The sequence below is a fragment of the Papilio xuthus genome, unplaced genomic scaffold, assembly GCF_000836235.2.
Source record: "Papilio xuthus unplaced genomic scaffold, Pxut_1.1 DF826159.1, whole genome shotgun sequence".
NCBI lineage: Eukaryota > Metazoa > Arthropoda > Insecta > Lepidoptera > Papilionidae > Papilio > Papilio xuthus.
The window spans coordinates 356,040-374,191 of record NW_013532490.1 but is presented as its reverse complement, the minus strand read 5'-3'; the positions used below and the strand labels follow the sequence as shown (position 1 = coordinate 374,191).

The window sequence follows — 18,152 nt, the reverse complement described above, 5'->3', positions numbered from 1 at the left end:
CTATGTATATGAATACAAAAACGGCTAAACATCAGTGCCGCCACCAGACGAATATAAGTGAGTGTTTAGCAGTTTTTATATAAGTTAACCTATTGTCTGTCTATCTGTTTATTCCGGCTAATCTCTGTAGTAGCTGGACCGATTTCGACCTGACTTTTTTGGCAGGTAGCTGGTTTAATAAGGAGTAACTAAGGCTAAGTTTATTTTAGAAAAATTACGTTGCAATGTCAAAGTACTGTCCAGCACAGCGCGCAGCTCAAAGACTGTTTCACGCGGACGAAGTCGCGGGCACAACTAGTTATATGATAAATCTATACATTATCTTGCTGTTTCCATTACTCTTTAGGTATCTATTACAAGTCATTCAACTATTTATAGCAAATCCATTGAGAGGCTAATTGCTATCTGTAACGTAATTATGACGTATGCGTGACGTCAGCACAGCTAATGCCCGCTCTTGACTACTCGTACAACTATCATACCGATGCAACCCATGTCGCAGCTCAACTGTGGAATCAGGCAGAAAACGATTTAACACAACTCTCCACAAAAATTACAGATAATTAAAAAAAATAGCTGTAGTCTTCATTCTTGAAATAATACACATAAATGTAACTTTTTTTAATATTATCAGATTTTTTTAATTTGATAATATTTTTTGAATCATTACAAGTAAGCTCTAACCCTGTGCGTATAGTCGAATAGCAGGATTCGAACTCTAGACCTCGTGATCAAAAATCCGTACCCCTAACCATTAGTCTATCGGCGCTCTAAACTTTTTAAAACTCAGGGAATTAGGATTCTTTAAAGTTGATTCTTTACGTCCACAGAATACCCAGCAGGGCTGTTCAATGATCAGAAATACATTTATGGCTTCCAAAGTTGTAAGTCAAATTTTGAAAGAAGTTTAAATCGATTTGGTAATTTCTGATTCAGGCATCCATAATAACTTTCCTGTCAGACAAAGAGAATCACAATGACCTAATTTTGATACCAGTTTGATCCAGCTTCAAACAAACGCCACTCAGACGTAAACTACAACTTCAAAGATGTAATTATTTACATCATCAGTTTCAAATCGGTCGTTGTTAAACGTTTTCTTTGTAACGTAGTTAGCGCAGTTTACGAGGAATGTACTTGCCTGATGAAGTTTCATTGCAGATAAAAAACTAAATGGACCACTTTTCTAAGTCTTTATATAAAGCTTATAAGAAACTCTTCTTGTAATTAAGAATATACGTACTAAAAACGTTACCATGGCAACGGATGTAGCATTTGTTAGGAAGAAAATCTTACACTGCTGGCACAACAATAGCCTTACTAAAATGTCGACGTCCCCTCACTATTAATTCTGACACTTGACTTGGTAATGTAAGCGCGCCATTCGCGCCAAAGGATTGTAATTAATAATGTCTAAAACATAACATTTATTACTAGTTGTCTGTGACTTCGACAGCGAAGAATTAAGAAAAAGAAAAAAAACAAATTAACAAAATAGGCTACATGTCTGCGTGCGTCAGATACCTTCTTGTCAAAGTCCCGTCAAAATCGATCGAGGTGTTCTGCAGATTATACAGAACTAACGTGGCCTTGCGGACCGACAGAAAAAAAAATAAAAAATTGGTTTTCGTTGTCAGCAACGCAAATGCATTGTATTTTAAGATGTGTACGAAATATGATTTTATTTACGATATTACATACAGACACACCAAATTTATTATCATGTTTTGATTGTCAGTCTAAACTAATTACATAAATGTTAGTTACGGTTTAAAAAAAAGAGTTAAAGTTAAGTAAAAAGAGTAAAAGTTTAAAAGAAGATCGAATAATCCAAAATCGGAATCGTTTGATATATCAGGCGACGAAAGAAATGAACATATTACCTTGTAAACATATAATATATATCAAAAACATTACAGTCCGGGAAGTAATAAAGAGTTCCGGAATACGGGATCAAAATAAAACGCGTAAAGTAAATCTACTTTATTTTTGTTTGATCGAAAATATTTTGACATTTGACAATAATGTTAAATATTACTGTAGGAAATCTTACTCTTACAAATATTATAAATGCGAAAGTTTAGAACGACGGATTGTTAGAAGGTATCTCCGGAACGGCTCAACTGATCTTGATGATATTTGCAGATGTAAAACATAGTCTGGAAGAACACATAGGCTACTCACTATATTTTTTTAATTCCGCACGGATGGAGTCGCGGGCAACAGCTAGTATTATATTAAAAAATATGATGTTCAAATTTATTTTAAAGGAGGTTCTCCTTTAGAACCATCAAGGTTTTTATTAAAAGATGTATAAAAATTAAAAAACAAATTTTTCGTCATTTTATTGAAATAATAAATTTAATGTAATGATAAAAATATAGGCTTATTTTTCCTTTTTTTATAACAGAAGGGAGTAAACGAGCAGCGGTAACACCGAGGTGTTCAACGACACCCATGGACATCAGCAATACCAGAGGAACCGCAGATGCGTTGCCGGCCTTTATGAAAATGGTTTGCTCGCTTCTTGATTTTGGTTTCTTGTTTCTTCATATATTTTTTTATAACAGAAGGGGGCAAACGAGCAGCGTGAACAACGAGGTGTTCAACGATACCCATGGACATCAGCAATACCAGAGGAACCGCAGATGCGTTGCCGGCTTTTATTCTTGTTTTATTCATAAGTATTATATATATATTTTCCTATCACGTATTTCGGTTTTTATGATCTTCCCACTAAAATACACGGAGTTAACAACTTCAGATTTATTGGGTCTTCCTCAATAAACTTCGCTTTAATTTTCCTCTTTTGTAATTGATTTATAGCAGTTTGTACGAGTAGAAGTTTTTTAGGCTGTTTTTGTCGTTTATTTCAAAGTCTAACAAGCTTTTAAGGTTTCAGAAGTTGATTATATATTATAGCTTGACATTTCGAAAAACATTGACTTTGTTTGGATATTATAATTACGTTAAAAAAGGATCTTGACAGACTGACGGACGGACAACAAAGTGATCTTATAAGGTTTTTTTTTCTTATGAGGTACGGAACCCTAAAAGGAAGCAAATGTTTAAAATGGCAAAATCTATCTTACTAAACTTACTAATATTATAAATGCGAATGTTTAGATGGATGGATGTTTGTTTGATTTCCGAAACTGCTCAACGGACCTTGATAAAATTTTGTACATATGTAGAACATAGTCCGGAAGGACACAAAGGATATTTATGCTTTTTTAAATACTGCGCGGTTGGAGTCACGGGCCACGGCTAGTATTGTAATAAAAATGAAACTCAACCATGTTACATTACTATTTTAATCTATCCCTTGCGGGAACTGATGTTTTTTTTATTTAAAATATAATTCAATATTCTTAATACTAGCACACTCAAATTCATTAAGCATTCTAAGAGTATGTTTAGTATTACACTAAGGTTGACATTAGTGTCCAGTTTTAATAACAAATTATTCAAGCTCTTTAATAACTTATTCACCGTATCAAACTGTAACTGTGTGTTGCGTGACACATTCATATAATGCTAAAGGAAGTGACTACGACGTGGTATATCAAATATAAATTGTACGAAACATTATCGTCTCGAATAGTTGGAAGTCACGCGACGCGACCAACGTATGTACATAGACACTTTTATTATATGGGTTTTTTCAGTAAATTTAAACATGTAAATCATACGATGACATGATTATTACTAGCTGCCGCCCGCGACTCGCGAATTAATAAAACTAAATAATTTTAGCCTATGCGTTCTTCTAGACTATGATCTACACCTATGCCTTTCAGCGAGATTCATTCAACCGTATCGGAGATATTTTCAAACCATCCATCCATCTAAACATTGGCATTTATAATATTAGTAAGATATAAGAGTAATCATCACCCTTAACTTCGGTGGGGACTTATAGTGAGCTGATAATGATAAGAGTAATAGATTCTTTGTCAGCTTTTAAATAGGCATAGATTAAAAAAATTAAAGACTACGGAATAAAGTGCCTATGTCTCATTAAAACTATTAATTATTTTGCTATTTGTTTAAATGTAATTCGTAGTTTTAACTTAAAAGCCTTTATTTACGAAACGACTACATAAAGATTGGTACTCCATTGTAAGGATGTGTTTGTATTCAGCGCGGCGCCCTCACCCCCTTCACCCCCAGCGCCCCCAGCGCCCCCAGCGCCCCCTGCCGTCAACGTCGGACACTTATTGCTCTCACTTACGTCACCTTATGAATAATGAACATGCTCAATACCGGCCTAAGCTCGTTAAGAAACAAATTAAGAACAGAAATAGACAGTAAAAGTTACGACCTTTTGAATTTTTAAATAGTTTTCGATTAATTCAAGGAACTTGTTTATAGTCTACGAATTTGCTAGTAAATTCTACGAAACTGTGGTGAATTTTTCACGGAACTGTTGGCCATCAACAATATTGTTTTTAGATTCTAAAATAATTTAAATTATTAACCCTTAAAGAATCTTGTCAGCGAAAATTATTTCGTATGTAAGAAAATCACATCATTCTCCATGACTTTGATTTTTCCACTGAACTTTTAAGTTCCACGGAACACTTCAATTCGCAATTCGCAATTGCGTCGTTTAAAATGTCAGAAATATACAAAATAGAATGATATTTTAACAAGCGCACAGTATGGCGTAATGGTTAAATAAAAGTAGCTCGCGTGTGGCGGCGGCTCGCTGGTGTGGCTCACGAATGTATAACTGCTGTTTTATTGTCGATTTAATTCACCACGTGCTCCACACTGTATGTATGTATGTAAAGATAGTTATTTGTAATGTACGGAAGTTGTATTTCATAGCCGACTAGCTGTCGCCCGCGACTCCAATCGCGCGGAATTAAAACACTTAATTAGTAGTAATTCTTCCAGACTATGATCTACATCTATGTCAATTTTTAACAAGATCCGGAGACCCGTTACGGAGATACATCTAAACATTCGCATTTATAATATTAGTAAGATTCTATTGCCCGCGACTCTTCTAATAATGGAAAAAGTATTTTTGAAATTCCAGTATTTTTTTTCGATTCGAGTAAAAATATATATGTTAATGAAATTATTGAAATTGCTTAACAATGACGTCTAAATTCCGGTGACGCCTCTCCTCTTTTGTGTATACGTCGTTTCCGAACCGAACACCGAACAGACTGACAAACACAGCACAATATGGTACTATAGCTTATTCCGTATACCTACTTCATTTTACAGTTCACGCTTATTTATCTTACAACCAACTTTCTCGTACAAAAACATAAAAATCACAATGTCAAAAATATTTTTTGCAAACTTACAACTCTCAGAGACATCAGTATTGATTAGTATAAGTAATTATAAAGACATAATAATATAAAATTGTTAACACAACACATTTAGCCGAACGTTTTAACTACAATTATAATTGGCAAACTCTCATTCGACTTGTACAAACAAACGCCGCGCAATAAATCTAACCTATAAATCTTTCCCGCGCTAATCGAATCATAGTTTATTACCAGATTATCACATTTCACGTGTCTTATTTCTAAATGCTAATAAAAGTCATGTGAAATTCACCTCCATACATTCCCTAAGATTTATTAACTATCTATCTATAGCCAGCAACTATGTATGTGTGAAATTAAAAAAAAACAGTAGCCACCTGCGTTCCAAATATCTTGATCCAGCCGTTCTAACGTTGGTAACAAACATCCAAAAAATCGCATTTATGATATTAGTAAGATTGCTATTTAATTGATAAAGCTGGTGTCCATGAGTCCGTCTGCGCAGAATTAAAAAAAAAACCTTTATAAGCCTACATGTTCTTCCAGACTATGTTCTACATCTATGTCAAATTTTATCAAGATCAGTTCAGCCGTTTCGGTGATACCTTGTAACAAACTGTATTTACACAATTATGTTGGAGCCTTGGCTCTTGAACCAGGCCTAAGACTTGTGTTTCAGGAGCCAATCCATTTCCCTTACCAATAATTCTACTTTACATTTAATGCCGAAAAAAAGTAATAATTTTGAACATAAATTGAATAACGAAATATAAAAGTCTTATAATTAAATTTTACCATTTAACATATTTAAAGTTAATTGATAACTAAGCGTATACTTAAATGTAGCTTTCATTAGTCATTTATTTTTACTGTTAGGAAGAAAATCCGAAAATGTGGCAGTGTATTGACGCAACACTAGCCTTACTAAAATGTCGACGTTTATGTCCCCTCACTATTCATTCTGACATTAGACTTTGTAACGAAAGCACGTCATTCGCGCCAAAGGATTCTAATTAATCTTATATATAAAATTCTCGTGTCACAATTTTCGTTCCCATACTCCTCCGAAACAGCTTGACCGATTCTCATGAAATTTTGTGGGCATATTGAGTAGCTCTGAGAATCGGCATACATCTATTTTTAATTCGGGCGGAGTCGGGGGCGACAGCTAGTAATGTCTAAAATTACGTACTGTTCAAGTAATCATTTAAATTTAAGTGTTAATTTTACATTCAGTACTTTTGTATACATAAACTTTGAATTTAATATATTAGCTAAATATTTAACATGAAAACTAAATGATCGTAAAACACGAATATTCATAAAGAATAGTTATCTAGATTTTATACGGCGATTAAATATTTACAACTAGTAACAATTACTTCGACACTTTTGTACGCGTGACTTGAATTAATTAAACAACAATTTAATATAGTACCTTATTGTACATACAAAATATTTAACCGTTTATGACATTTTAAAGATAGCGGTTACATAAAAGTTGCAAGTAATACAAACGTGCAAGTGGACACTTGAATTCCCAAAAATAGCGTAGTGATCGTTGCTCATATACATTTGATAGAGGAGAACACACAGAAAGAGGACATTTCTCATTCGTATGGATCCCTTTATCTGTCAAATTTTCCTTTCCGTCCGATTTCCGACATGAAAAGTAAAAATTTCACCGCAATAGTAGCACAGGTTCGATATCCTTGTTGGACTATACTCGTACAATACCTGGAGGATCTATGACACTTTTTCCGTATTGACAGGGGGCTACATTGAGCTATTATAATTTATCTTGACTTACCACCGGGTCAGATAACTTTACCGATCTATACCACGTTATTGTGTACACATAGTACTTGTAAGTTACCTTATATACGTACCTTCGATCAGCTTTCCCTGTGTAACGAAGCCACAGCGTTTGTCAGCAATTCCATCCGTTTCTGTCCATTAGCACCAAATCGGCAGTCGGGATTTAAGGTTAAATAATCACTAGTTTAAATTAAATTATTGCAGACCTTATGGATGGGATTAAAGCGGATCTAGGAATAATCGCCTAAAAACCTTGACTTGAAAAAATCCCACAAAAAATCTTGCGATTGAAACGTAGATCCACAATGGCCTTGAAACCTAAGGTTAGAATAGCTATTTTCCTTTAGGAATAGGACTAGGTTTATTGCTGATCACAAAGTCTAGAATTGGACTTTATAAACTTATTTAGGTGTAAATTAATTTTGTTAAGTTAAGGTCTAATTTATTATTGAACTATTCAGTTATGTTGTGTAGTTTGGTCCCCTGAAACAAAGAAAAAAAATTGTTAATTATAAACTTCAACAGCCTAATAGTTAGTACTTCCGTTCACGTGGTCGGTGGTTCCAATCCCGCCATTCGACTATTATCGTAAACCATATACTAGTACAAGCCTAGAGCTTAGTTGGAATGGTAAAAGAAATATTAGGAAATTTACAAAAAATCTGCTAATATTTTACCTTTTAAAAAAAATTGATAGACAAGATTTGGTAGTATATTTTGCACGCAGAATGACTTAGTATTAACCACAGATAACAACTGTTTTATGCGAACATTGAAGGATGATTTTTTCTTATGTTTAAAGTAAACACAAGGTTAGCACTTTTTATATTTCAGTGTTGCTGTTATTTATATCTGTTCATATCACTAAGAGAACACTCATATAAATAGTTCAATGAAATATTGTCTGTCATAGATAACGCGGAAGTGTTTTAAAATCATACATTTGATAATAACAAAAGAATGTGAGAACAAAGTATTTTTGTTAAAGCAAGAATGTTTTTATAGCGTAGAACATTTGTTGCTTGTTGCAGTTTTGTTATTATTTCACGTTCGCTTTTATTTCTCACAAACAATCGCCCACTCGTTTTCATCAAAACGATTCAGAGAACTAAAGTATTTTAATTTAATACACGAAACATCTGATCTTTGTTACCATACATTGCCGACACTTCTATACTAAATTATATCTACAGTAGCTTTAGTTCGCGGCTCCGTCTGCGTGGAAATAAAAAAAAATCGTATGCAGCTTAAATGTTCTACAAGACTATATTCTACATTTATTCCAAATCTCATCCAGATCCGTTGAGTCGTTCTGGATATACATTCTAACAAACATACATCCATCTAAACTTTCGCATTTATAATATTAATAAGATTGCACTCGTATTTCAAACTAGAGAGAGAGAGAGAGAGAGAGAGAACATGTCAACAGATAATCTTGACCACAATCTTAGTATTTTCTAAACCAAATAAATGTCTTTTAATTAATTATAAAGATGAATAAAAGGTATAAATTTCATTCTAAAACCAGGAGATTATAAAATCCCGCATTCAAAGGAGGTTACGAACCTTCACTAAACGGATAAGAACGATTTGTCCAACCGACATTCAAACGAAATCGTTCTGCCGATCATTCTAATTTAATGATGGTCGTTGATGAAATTATCAAATTAAAACTAAAGAAACGACTTCAAATTTTAATGCATGAAAAGCAAATTAAATATATTAGCTATGTAAACAATTGAAACACCTGATGCAACCTGCACATATCTGAGAAGTAATTCAAAGATATGTGTGAAGTCAACCAACCCGCACTTGGCCAGCGTGGTTGACTATGGCCTAATCACCCTCACCTTAGGGTAGGCACCGAGCCCCTCGGTGGGGACGTATAGTGAGCTGATGATGATGATGATGAAACAATTGCAAGATAGTACGCCTAATTTCTATAGTAGGTGAATCATGTAGACTGGTGAAGTGGGTCACCGATTTGTGATGGCGACGACCAGTCAGAAAAGACATTTAAAGTACATATAAAATAAAGAAAAAAACAAAATTGGGGATATGTCATAATGCTAGTTACCATACTCCTCCGAAACAGCTTGACCGATTTTTATAAAATTTTATATGCATATTTAATAGTTCTGAAAATCGTATACTATTTATTTTTTAATCCCGCTCGGAGTCACGGCGACAGCTACTAGAATATAAATGAACAAATTATAACCAACAACTATTTATTTCTTCCAAGTAGGGCTGGCGACAGACAAGCGGCCGACTGTAAAAATTAAACCAAAACCTTGTGCTAAACTAAGTAAGTAAACTAAGTAAGTGGGGTAATACAAGGAAGATGATGAGTTTTTACTTAATAATCTTTGTATGAGAGAGAGAGAGAGAGAGAATCTTTGTATGTATTCCTATCTCTAATATTTCAACGTTAGACTTCTTACTGCCGATTTGGAGCAGTAAAATAATTGAATTTAAATTCTCCAAGTACCATAGATTATGGTTTGGTTGACAGCTTAATAATTGTAGTAAAAATAATTTACATTATCTCTAACAAAAAAAACTTATCAAAGCTCAGTATAAAAGCCCCGAAAGGTTATTGAGGTCGTGAGAGGGCGCAGCTGTCGACCGTCCATTAGACCCTCTGATGCCTGATATTAAATATTTCCGAACCACAACATAATTACAACACTTAAACTCAACTTGAGTGTCGCTTTTATAATCAAAGTTATATACAAAAGCTCAAAGCTTTTCTAGGATGAAGAGCTTTAATGCAAAGTCCTGATTAAACCCATCGTTCTTTGTACCAATACATAATTTTTCATTTCGTTGTAAATCTATTAAGTAATGAAAGACTAAGCGAAACTTATGATAGCGCCATCTAACGAATTTTATTGTAAATAGATCAACTATGGACTTCACTTGTCACTTTAACACAGCTGGCTTTTAAAGATGTTCAGTGAGATCACACGTTGCGTCGACGTTTCCAAGAATGAGGGTTGCGACCTCTCTTCTTGAACATTTCTCGTGGGTTCTTTTTCTATTATATACGGTCCTTTATGGATGGCGTTATGCATTATGTTCAATGAAATATCGATGTTGAAAAAAAGATATAACATCTATTGTCAATGGTTGCGTAAATTCTGGCTCGTATCAGCTGAGTACAGTTAATTATAGTTTCGAGGCAATGATGTCAGTGTCAATGACTGACGCGGCACCCCCGCCCCCGTCAGTGCGCCCCCTCCCCCTACCCCGGCGTGCGGTGACCCACTTGCGACTAAATTAGCACTTATTTGGCGCGAGCAATTGTTTCACGCGATTCATTTCTTTGATATGTTATTGTGAAATTAGATATACGTTTGTGTGTTCTTATTGCATTTTATATTAACTGTTTTATTTAAAAAAAAATACTAAAACACTTTTTAATTTAAAACGTGTTTTAACACTTTTACCGCCGTTGATTGATTAAGTGTTAATGTGGTTATGTTTCCCCATAAATATGTATTACCATGTTACTTTTGATATAAGCACTTCATTACTTATTGGTCAAGATCGGTCGCAAATCTACGCATGATAATGTTTCATTAGCCATGATTGTTGTTCACGGTATAAAAGGGTTGACGTGTGTTTAAGCTAAAATGTATTTGAAAGAGTGTCTATATTTTTATTGTTAATTTAAATGCTTTTCATAAACTTTATTCAGTTTAATATGTGAGGGAAGAGAGAGTGAGAGTTAGTTTTCAAATAACTAAATGAAAACCAGGTTTATTTTATATATAAACTAGATGTCGCCCGCGACTCCGTCCGCGGGGAATTAAAAGTCAAAGTAGCCTATGTGTTCTTTCAGACTATGTTCGACATCTATGCCAAATTTCATCAAGATCTGTACAGACGTTCTAGAGATATCTTCAAACAAACATCCATCCATCTATCTATACATCCAAACATTCGCATTTATAACATTAGGAAGATATTCGTCCGCACAAACCTTTAAAAACATTAACGTAAGTTTAATAAAATAGATAAATCAGAGAAAAATGACAGTAAATTATTGTAATATTATTAAGTCGTACATAATTCATATGTTCACGTCGACAAGACCGATGACCTGGGAATTCTATGTCTGCATTTCTAACAAGAGGTCGACGAAACGTGAAAAAACTGTTTAGTCAGACTTACTATGTAAGGGTCAAAGTATCGCTTAGTTGTCGTAAAAGTATCAAGACTAGTTCGACTGTAGTATGAGGCAATATTTTCACATTGAAAATTTTAGTTTTTCAGTGTATTCTCCACAATATGCTTATAAGGCTACATCTTACTAATATTATAAATGCGAAAGTTTAGATGGCTGGATGTTTGTTAAAAGGTATCTCCAGAACAGCTGCATGGATCTCGTTAAAATTTGACATAGACAGAGAACTAAGTTTCTAAGCTACTAATTAAGTTTTTTTAGTTCCCCACGCATGAAGTCGGGGGCAACAGCTAGTATTACATACGCATGAATGTTATTGTGTTACTTTTCTATTGATCCTTATTTTTAGCGTTCCGTACCTCGAAAGGAAAAAAACCCTTATATCACTTCGTTGTCTATCCTGTCTGTCAAGAACCTTTTTATAATAAAAGCTTCGAAGTTGTGGGGCTCAAATTACTAGACTAACTAGAGCGACTAATATCTAGGTACGACGTATTCCATATTGTCAGTTACCAGTTACTTTAAATTGCCTGAAATAGATTTAAACTTCGCTACCAACCAATGCCATTCGTAATCCTAAAACACGCGATCGCGCAACACAAGCTATTTTAAACCCTATTCCAAAGTATTTAGACTTATTATTGAATGATTAATAACCAAGTCGTAAACTTGCTTTTGAAAATATACCAGCACGAGAGGCAGACTTCGATTAAAATAATTTATAAACCCAAGAAATATAAAGACATAAATCAGTTTTTAGCAATTGTATTTTTTGCAACTTTTAAAGTAGAAATTTCTTTACAAAGGTTAATAATTCATACATTTATATTGATAAATAGCTACTTACCACTAGTTAGGTTACTTTATATACTTATTAAGGAGCAAATAATTATGCATATTTTACATAACAAACATTAATTTCGGTAAAAAAACTTGAAACTGAATTTACAGGTCTTCCTGTTGCGAACTTTTTGAACATTTTTACGATTTCGTTTTGTCGAGAATTTTATTAAAAGTTTGAATAAAAGTTTCGAAACGTCTAACATGATTTTACAAATCGCAACCGGAAAGTTTGATTAAAATGATATGGTTTCTTGAGTCTAGACACGCATTTTCATTGTAACACAACAGACAAATTTAAACAAGCGAGGGACGCCCTTTAGTGTAGTTGGAGACTGGAGGTACGAAGTACTAAATGATTCAGGCAGTATGAACCTTGGAAACAAACAAGATGAAACATCCCAGTGTGGACGGACACTAATTTTCTCCGCATATTCAAGCTCATTTGCACACGCTCAAAGCGTTGTCATCGCGGTGAATCATCATTGTTATAAAAACTGTTGGAAAACTATAATGCTATCTCTTTCGTTCTCTTTCAAAATAACAGAGATGGTTATATGTTTGACATTCTAATGTTTGATTTATTGTTGACTTTCGTAAGTATTAAGGAAGCAATTCCAAGGTTAAACATATCCAGTTTATCCGTTTCGTATTTTTTGAATTTGCTCATTAAAAAATTTTTTGCTTTCTTATTATATGTTTATAATTACTAGAAAGGGAAGGTTTTTTTAGTTTTTCTAATAAACATTCATTCAAAAAAAACGTTACCGTTATTATGACGTATAATTTGGGCAGACAACGCTTCTTTGACGCCTAACTATCGACCCCGTGTCATTGACCTTTAACGGTCAAACGTTCAAGGGTTTTTACGTAAAACCTAAGTGAACCTATATTTCTTTGTCTATTATATATTAAGGAACAGTGTCAATAATCTCGTAAATAATTATAATTATTCAAACATATAATGTATATAATTAACATATTTTTTTTTAAATCAAATTAATGTCGATTTTATTTTCACTTTTCATATTTTAATTTTCGATAAATATTAAAATGTATACAGTGGTTGAGCCAGCAACAACATATGTTGCACGATGAACCAGCTCGTCAGATGGAATACAACGACCACACAGAAGATATGCGTGAAGTGAAAGCAATTCCGTGTTTCGTCTGATGAATGTACGTGCCGGAGAGGACGCATAGCAAGGGGAAATATCCTCTAGATATGCGTCCCCTCCTCTGTCGATTAGAGGTAACGCAACTTCAAATGCGGATATCTATGGGCAGAGGTCACATCGCCATTTTAGCGAATTTAGGTGGTCGCCTTCTCGTTTGTCATCGTATCCTATATCTATACAAAAAACACAAATTTGAATGGTCATTCGACTACGAACCAAGTGCCAAGTGCTACGAGTGAATCTCTACGAGCTACGCGCTACGAGATGCGCCCACTCGGCCAGCGAACCTGACCCGACCTATTTGCTCGCTCTACCGCACGGTAAAGGGCTGTCACTTATTACTATACAGAAATTAATTTTAAATCAATTGTATTGATATTTGTATAATTTAAATAATTAATAAAAAAACGTTTATTTCTGAACTAAAACTTAGACGAATAAAATTAAAAACATTTTACGTTACTTATTTAATGTGGTTTGTTTTGTGGTAAAAACAAGTCACTCGTTTTAGTAACTCTATAAATGTTCTTGCAAAGGATGCGTTTTATAAAAGTAGACACAATCATAGTAATAATATGAATGTTATAAATTCTTAAGTTAATTTTGCACAACCCTACCTAGCAGTCAAAAGTATGGACGTTGTTAAATTTCGTAGACCAAGTTAAGGTACGATTTCACTGTCAATATCAATACCAATTATAATCATCATCATCATCACCTAAAGTCACATTTTTGCCAGACTTGCAAACTAAGGATTGTCATAAAAATCAATGAACTTTTTTAGAATGATTTGATTTTAGATTATTTTATTTATTATTCATGTAACAGTAGGTAACACATATTGGAAAAATATTACATTGGTTAGTAGAAAAAATATTACGTCGGTAAATATACGACGTGTGCACGTACCCAGTGTCGCACTATCGGGCAGTCAGGCTTGTCGCTAAGGCCTCTTAGTATGGTGTTGGGGCTATCCCGCACTCTGCGTAAAAGCGAAGCTATCTGTTTGCGAAGCACGGCGTTAAAGCCAAATTTAACAAACAATTTTATGACTCTACTGTTACAAGAATTGATTAGAAATATTTTTGTATACATCATACATTTTTAATTTTGGTCCTTCAATGTCATTGTCACTTTATAAATCATATTATTCGTAATACTATCAATGCCTTAAAAATATTTTTTCATAAAAGGAATTGTTCAAGGAGTTTTTACACTTTAGCAGCCATTAAATCAAAGAAAAAATAAGAAATTAAACTTTTGAATTTAGTAATGTCAAATCAGTTTTTCTATGTCTTTCTGTTATTCATGTTATCAATATTAACACATTTTTCTGCAAACAAGGGTTTTTTTAATTTAAATCCCTGTACAGGAATCTTACTCGTAATAATACCTTTTTTATTAGAATTTCACATAAATACAGCACAATTTCAGTTAAGAAAATTTCGCTTTGTAAGTCGTACGAATGAAAACAGGCGGTAAAAGGGATTCTATATCGCTGATCGACACGACTTTAAGTAAATCGTATTCCAGATAGGATCCTTAGGGAACGAAATGCCTTTACAAAATCGGAATCTAACAAAGCGACATTAAATTAAACTGGGATGAGAATGTTCGGTATATTTGATTGTTATTTTTATCAATAAACGAATGAATGTATGATTTAATATCGCAATTTATACGAAAGGATAAAAGGTTCCAACGGAATAATCAATCTTTGCAAACATTATCGAAAAAATCACGCATCTGTGTTACTACTTATAAATTAAATGACGCCCACACTAACATAGTCCAATTATAATAGAATTCAGGCGTTTTTCCCATACAAATATTAAATTTAAATACGTCCTAATAAAGACGTTCCTAAACGGTCAAGACAAGGCCGGCTGTCTCGTCAAATATGTGACGTCATTCCTCTATGACAATGAGACGACATTTGATTAAAACGATTAAGTCAACAGAGCGTCTAAGCTATTGACTTATATTATTTTGAAGTCAAGTCACATTGTAAATATTACGTGATTTAGTCTTTGATTAAAAATAAACTCGACTGTCTATTATTAATCAAATAAATCTCTATTTATCGTAAGTTTCTAAGACCAAAATCCCTGTATGAAACATTTCGTCATCCCTGTCATTATCTTAAACAAAACACAGATAATATATTTATACCAGGATCTCAGAAACCAACGATTAGAGGATTCAAAATAGGTAATATATGTTATTTCTACTGTTTATTTGTAGTACCTGGATGACCGAGCTTTGCTCGGTATTTTTTTTTTAAATGTGTTTTTAGTAAATTATATTTAAGTACGAATTACTAATAAAATGATGAAATATGAATAATATCTTTCGATCTTACCGATAGAAAAAGTTAAGTTGATTATCGATAAAACACGATTAAAATGACATTTTCTAAAAATGATTGCTAGCTAGATCGATTTATCGTCCCCGAAACCCCCAATATTTTATGAAAATCGTTGGATCCGATTCCGAGATTCCAATTATATATATTTGTATATATATATATATATATATACAAGAATTGTTCATTTAAAGATATAAGATTTAATTTTATTTGTGAATAAAAACCTAAATTTAATTTATTAATTAAATTATAGTTAATTAGAACCGATTATTTGATATATTTCAACGGTTATGTTACAAAAGTGATCACAAAAATGACTAACGCTACAAATAGTTTTCTAAAGACAAACATAAAACTAATAGAGTTAATACAAATCAAAAGGTTTTGCTTCCCTTAAAACATTAACAAAATACTAATGTAAGTAGAAGTCAAAGTAAATACGAACAGATAGGCTCGATTAAGGGTAGGGGATGAGGGTTAATCCTTAATTTATCTCTGTTTATCGCTAAGGGATCGAAACACGAATACATTACTGATTTACTTTGGATACATCTATTTACTAAATGGACGTCTAATGAAATCTAATTTATGTAGTTGGTTGTACTTCTGTATTTTGTTGCCCTTTTTTCTTAAAAACTCTTTACTTTTATCGACGCATTGTTATATTTGTGATTGAATTTTTATTATGTTTATTATATTTTATTAAGTTTTTTATATCATAAGGTGGCAAACGAGCGAGCGGCCACCTGATATCGCTGAAATAGCAAAGTGACCGTTGCCCATAGACATACGCAGTTGCACATGCGTTGCCTACCTTTAATCGACGGAGGAGAGGATACACAGAAAGAAAATATATTCCTTTTCCATGCATCCTCTCCAAAGTCCAAAGTCCACTTCCACTTCCCATCCTTTCCTTATAAGAAAAAGGGTGGGAAGGGAAAGAAGACTAAATTAGGCCTCCGGGACGCACACTCATCAGACGAAACGCGGAATTACTTCCACTTCACGCCTGTTTTCTGTATGGTCGTGGTATTTCGACGGGCGAGCCGGGCCAAGTCGTGCGAAGATGTTAAAGCGGGCTCTACCATTGTTTAAGTAACGAATTAGTAAGTTAAGTCTGCGCGGAATTAAAAAAAAACGTAATAAGTAGCCTATGTATTCTACCACACTATGTTCTACAATACTAACTTTCGGATTCGTGAGCCTTTCCGGAGATACCTTCAAACATCCATGTAAACATTGGCATCTACAACATACAGGCAGTGTATAGAAACAATTTAAATTTAATAGAGGGTTGAGAATATCTGCATTGTAACATAAAATAAATTAATTTGACTTAACATGTATCAAGGTACTATTACAATGTGTAAATCATACATTGTACGATTTTATATTTAATTATTTCTTTATTTTTATAGTAAACTAGCTGTCTCCCGCGACTCCGTCCGCGTTGATATATAAAAAAACTTAAGTAGTGTAGCCTACGTGTTCTTTCAGACTATGTTCTATACGTATGCCAAATTTAATCGAGATCCGTTCAACCGTTTTAGAGATATCTTTAAACACCCATCCATCCATCCACATCACATCCATCTAAATATATATAATATTAGTAAGTTAAATAAAAAGCAGCCCTTCAAGGTATAAATTTGAAAAAAAAGAAAAAAGTCTCCTGGCTCTAAGCTCCTCACTAATTTTCGACCATAGCGGTAAAGCCGTTCTTGAGTTATAAACAGTGTAACTAACACGGCTTTCTTTAATATATAAATAATAATGGCACAAAGTTATGAATAAGTTAATAAGAGAAACATAATTAAAAATAATATTTCGCTACTAAACAGCATTTGTAGTAAGGGTTAAGGCAACTTTGAATATTTAGTTGTGACGGGGAGCCGGGCGCGGTGCGGGCCGCGACTGAGCGCCTCTGACCTAGTTACGACCCGGGAACGTATTTGTACCAAAATATTATTTATGATACTAACAGATAACTTTATTTGTTAAAGTGCTTTTTATATTTATCTATTAATGGAAGTTGAAGTACCCGTTTAATAAATATAATAAAATAAGGTAAAATATCTAAGATAAAGTTTTTGTTAGCAAGTTTTTAAAAATATATATTTTTTGGTATAAAGTTTCTAACACTAAACAACGAATGTATGAAAAATATGATAACTGTATTTAAAATATAGTGTTTCAATTTTTATATGAACCTACTAGCTGTCGCCCGCGACTCCGTCCGCGCGAAATAAAAAAAAACTTTCTTAGTAGCCTATGTGTTCATCCAGACTATGTTCTACATCTCTGGCAAATTTCAGCGAGATCCTTGCAGCCGTTTTAGACACCTTCTAATAAACATCCTAATCATCTAAACATTCTTATTAATTAGTAAGATTTTTTTTGTAAAATTTTAACTAAAAACATTGAAAAATGCGTTTATTTTTTACCTTTTTTAATAAATA

At 33.4% G+C, this 18,152-nt stretch overlaps 1 protein-coding gene across 6 annotated transcripts in view; it reads right to left on the bottom strand.

Annotated features, from left to right (window-relative positions):
- Positions 1-18,152, bottom strand: part of LOC106123145 (muscle calcium channel subunit alpha-1) — a 57,752-nt gene that overhangs the window by 32,903 nt on the left and 6,697 nt on the right. For all 6 annotated transcript variants that reach the window (XM_013319325.1, XM_013319320.1, XM_013319322.1 and 3 more), the window contains one exon: positions 7,184-7,595. The gene's annotated coding sequence lies outside the window, so the exon portion shown is untranslated. The remainder of the gene's footprint in view (positions 1-7,183; positions 7,596-18,152) is intronic.